This window comes from Sebastes fasciatus, unplaced genomic scaffold (genome assembly GCF_043250625.1).
Source record: "Sebastes fasciatus isolate fSebFas1 unplaced genomic scaffold, fSebFas1.pri Scaffold_46, whole genome shotgun sequence".
NCBI classification, from domain to species: domain Eukaryota; kingdom Metazoa; phylum Chordata; class Actinopteri; order Perciformes; family Sebastidae; genus Sebastes; species Sebastes fasciatus.
Genome location: NW_027428234.1, coordinates 15,001 through 20,000, shown reverse-complemented (window position 1 = coordinate 20,000; position 5,000 = coordinate 15,001). Strand labels below are relative to the sequence as shown.

General features: G+C 37.1%; 1 protein-coding gene across 1 annotated transcript in view; it reads left to right on the top strand.

Annotated features, from left to right (window-relative positions):
* Nucleotides 1-332, top strand: part of LOC141763801 (transcription termination factor 1-like) — a 20,839-nt gene extending 20,507 nt beyond the window's left edge. The window contains exon 11 of the mRNA XM_074628535.1: nucleotides 1-332. This exon is cut by the window's left edge and continues 220 nt beyond it. The gene's annotated coding sequence lies outside the window, so the exon portion shown is untranslated.
* Nucleotides 333-5,000: the final 4,668 nt, after the last annotated feature.

The following is a 5,000-nucleotide window of genomic DNA, read 5'->3' as shown; positions in this document are numbered from 1 at the left end:
GACACAGATGAGTTTAGAGACAACAAATGAACAGCAGGCCCCGCCCCTCCTTCAATGTGATTGGCTGTCACATGTCAGTGGACGGACTGAACTGAAAAAACAGGAACCAGATGTAATTGTGAGTGATCCGATCACACGTGTTCAGCTCTCTGACCAGGTGTGAATGTGGTCACTCAGACCACAGAGAGATGTCCACTAGTGATCCGATCACCAGGACTCATGTTAACACCAGGTGTGAACAGGGACAGGAAGTGGATTAACACATTGTATTTTATTTTGAAGGTCGTGATGATTGATGTTTAACGTTCTAATGAAGATGATTTTTAACAGTTCTCTGTCTGATCCTTTCTATATATATATAGATCTACATTACAGATCTATAGCTACTAGAGATCTAGATCTACATTATAGATCTATAGCTGATAGAGATATAGATCTACATTACAGATCTATAGCTACTAAAGATCTAGATCTACATTCCAGATCTATAGCTAATAGAGATCTACAGCTAATAGAGATCTAGATCTACATTACAGATCTATAGTTACTAGAGATCTAGATCTACATTACAGATCTATAGCAACTAAAGATCTAGATCTACATTCTAGATCTATAGCTAATAGAGATCTATAGCTAATAGAGATCTAGATCTACATTACAGATCTATAGTTACTAGAGATCTAGATCTACATTACAGGTCTATAGCTACTAGATCTACATTACAGATCTATAGCTACTAGAGATCTAGATCTACATTACAGATCTATAGCTAATAGAGATCTAGCTAATAGAGATCTAGATCTACATTACAGATCTATAGTTACTAGAGATCTAGATCTACATTACAGATCTATAGCTACTAGAGATCTATATCTACATTATAGATCTATAGCTACTAGAGATCTATATCTACATTACAGATCTATAGCTACTAGAGATCTATATCTACATTATAGATCTATAGCTAATAGAGATCTAGATCTCACTAGTTGGGCTATTTTGAAGCTGTCGCAGACCGGAAGTCTTACTTTATTTTGAAGTAAACTTGTGTTACTAGTGTTCCTGTCTGTGAAACAACAGCAGCTGTTTATTAGTTTAATCCGTTACAGACAGTTACAGACAGTAACAGACAGTTACAGACAGTTACAGACAGTTACAGACCGTTACAGACAGTAACAGACCGTAACAGACAGTTACAGACCGTTACAGACAGTAACAGACCGTAACAGACAGTTACAGACAGTAACAGACCGTGACAGACCGTAACAGACAGTTAAAGACCGTTACAGACCGTTACAGACCGTTACAGACAGTAACAGACAGTTACAGACAGTAACAGACTGTAACAGACAGTTACAGACAGTTACAGACAGTAACAGACAGTTAAAGACCGTTACAGACAGTAACAGACAGTTACAGACAGTAACAGACAGTAACAGACCGTAACAGACAGTTACAGACCGTAACAGACCGTTACAGACAGTTACAGAGTTACAGACCGTAACAGACAGTTACAGACCGTAACAGACCGTTACAGACTGTTACAGACAGTAACAGACCATTAAAGACAGTAACAGACAATAACAGACAGTTACAGACAGTTACAGACAGTAACAGAAAATAACAGACAGTTACAGACTGTTACAGACAGTTACAGACTGTTACAGACAGTAACAGACAATAACAGACGGTTACAGACAGTTACAAACAATTACAGACTGTTACAGACAGTAACAGACAATAACAAACAGTTACAGACTGTTACAAACAGTTACAGACTGTTAGAGACAGTAACAGACAATAACAAACAGTTACAAACAGTTACAGACTGTTACAGACAGTTACAGACTGTTACAGACAGTAACAGACAATAACAAACTGTTACAGACAGTTACAGACAATAACAGACAGTTACAGACAGTAACAGACAGTTACAGACAGTAACAGACAGTTACAGACAGTAACAGACAGTTAAAGACCGTTACAGACCGTTACAGACAGTAACAGACAGTTACAGACAGTAACAGACCGTAACAGACAGTTACAGACCGTAACAGACCGTTACAGACAGTTACAGAGAGTTACAGACCGTAACAGACAGTTACAGACCGTAACAGACCGTTACAGACTGTTACAGACAGTAACAGACCATTAAAGACAGTAACAGACAATAACAGACAGTTACAGACAGTAACAGACAATAACAGACAGTTACAGACTGTTACAGACAGTTACAGACAGTTACAAACAGTTACAGACTGTTACAGACAGTAACAGACAATAACAGACAGTTACAGACAGTTACAAACAATTACAGACTGTTACAGACAGTAACAGACAATAACAAACAGTTACAGACTGTTACAAACAGTTACAGACTGTTAGAGACAGTAACAGACAATAACAAACAGTTACAAACAGTTACAGACTGTTACAGACAGTTACAGACTGTTACAGACAATAACAAACTGTTACAGACAGTTACAGACAATAACAGACAGTTACAGACAGTAACAGACAGTTACAGACAGTAACAGACAATAACAGACAGTAACAGACAGTTACAGACAATAACAGACAGTTACAGACAATAACAGACAATAACAGACAGTTACAGACAGTAACAGACAATAACAGACAGTAACAGACAATAACAGACAGTTACAGACAGTTACAGACAATAACAGACAGTAACAGACAATAACAGACAGTTACAGACAGTAACAGACAATAACAGACAGTAACAGACAATAACAGACAGTTACAGACAGTAACAGACAATAACAGACAGTAACAGACAATAACACAGTTACAGACATTAACAGACAGTTACAGACAGTAACAGACAATAACAGACAGTAACAGACAATAACAAACAGTTACGGACTGTTACAGACAGTTACAGACAATAACAGACAGTTACAGACAGTAACAGACAATAACAGACAGTTACAGACAGTAACAGACAATAACAGACAGTTACAAACAGTAACAGACAATAACAGACAGTAACAGACAATAACAGACAGTTACAGACAGTAACAGACAATAACAGACAGTTACAGACAGTAACAGACAATAACAGACAATAACAAACAGTTACAGACTGTTACAGACAGTTACAGACAATAACAGACAGTTACAGACAGTTACAGACAGTAACAGACAATAACAGACAGTAACAGACAATAACAGACAGTTACAGACAATAACAGACAGTTACAGACAGTAACAGACAATAACAGACAGTTACAGACAGTTACAGACAGTAACAGACAATAACAGACAGTAACAGACAATAACAGACAGTTACAGACAGTAACAGACAATAACAGACAGTAACAGACAATAACAGACAGTAACAGACAGTTACAGACAGTTAGACAGTTACAGACAGTAACAGACAATAACAGACAGTTACAGACAGTTACAGACAGTAACAGACAATAACAGACAGTAACAGACAATAACAGACAGTAACAGACAATAACAGACAGTTACAGACAATAACAGACAGTTACAGACAGTAACAGACAATAACAGACAGTAACAGACAATAACAGATAGTAACAGACAGTTACAGACAGTAACAGACAATAACAGACAGTTACAGACAGTTACAGACAGTAACAGACAATAACAGACAGTTACAGACAGTAACAGACAATAACAGACAGTAACAGACAATAACAGACAGTTACAGACAGTTACAGACAGTAACAGACAATAACAGACAGTAACAGACAATAACAGACAGTTACAGACAGTAACAGACAATAACAGACAGTAACAGACAGTTACAGACAGTAACAGACAGTAACAGACAATAACAGACAGTAACAGACAATAACAGACAGTTACAGACAATAACAGACAGTAAGAGACAGTAACAGACAATAACAGACAGTTACAGACAGTAACAGACAATAACAGACAGTTACAGACAGTAACAGACAATAACAGACAGTAACAGACAGTTACAGACAGTAACAGACAATAACAGACAGTTACAGACAGTAACAGACATTAACAGACAATAACAGACAGTAACAGACAATAACAGACAGTTACAGACAGTTACAGACAGTAACAGACAGTTACAGACAGTAACAGACAATAACAGACAGTAACAGACAATAACAGACAGTTACAGACAGTTACAGACAGTAACAGACAGTAACAGACAATAACAGACAGTTACAGACAGTAACAGACAATAACAGACAGTAACAGACAATAACAGACAGTTACAGACAGTAACAGACAATAACAGACAGTAACAGACAGTAACAGACAGTAACAGACAATAACAGACAGTAACAGACAGTTACAGACAGTAACAGACAATAACAGACAGTAACAGACAATAACAGACAGTTACAGACAGTAACAGACAGTTACAGACAGTTAGACAGTAACAGACAGTAACAGACAATAACAGACAGTTACAGACAGTTACAGACAGTAACAGACAATAACAGACAGTAACAGACAATAACAGACAGTTACAGACAATAACAGACAGTAACAGACAATAACAGACAGTTACAGACAGTAACAGACAATAACAGACAGTTACAGACAGTAACAGACAATAACAGACAGTAACAGACAGTAACAGACAATAACAGACAGTTACAGACAATAACAGACAGTAACAGACAGTTACAGACAGTAACAGACAATAACAGACAGTAACAGACAATAACAGACAGTAACAGACAGTTACAGACAGTAACAGACAATAACAGACAGTTACAGACAGTTACAGACAGTAACAGACAATAACAGACAGTTACAGACAGTTACAGACAGTAACAGACAATAACAGACAGTTACAGACAGTAACAGACAATAACAGACAGTAACAGACAATAACAGACAGTTACAGACAGTAACAGACAATAACAGACAGTAACAGACAATAACAGACAGTTACAGACAGTAACAGACAGTAACAGACAATAACAGACAGTAACAGACAGTTACAGACAGTAACA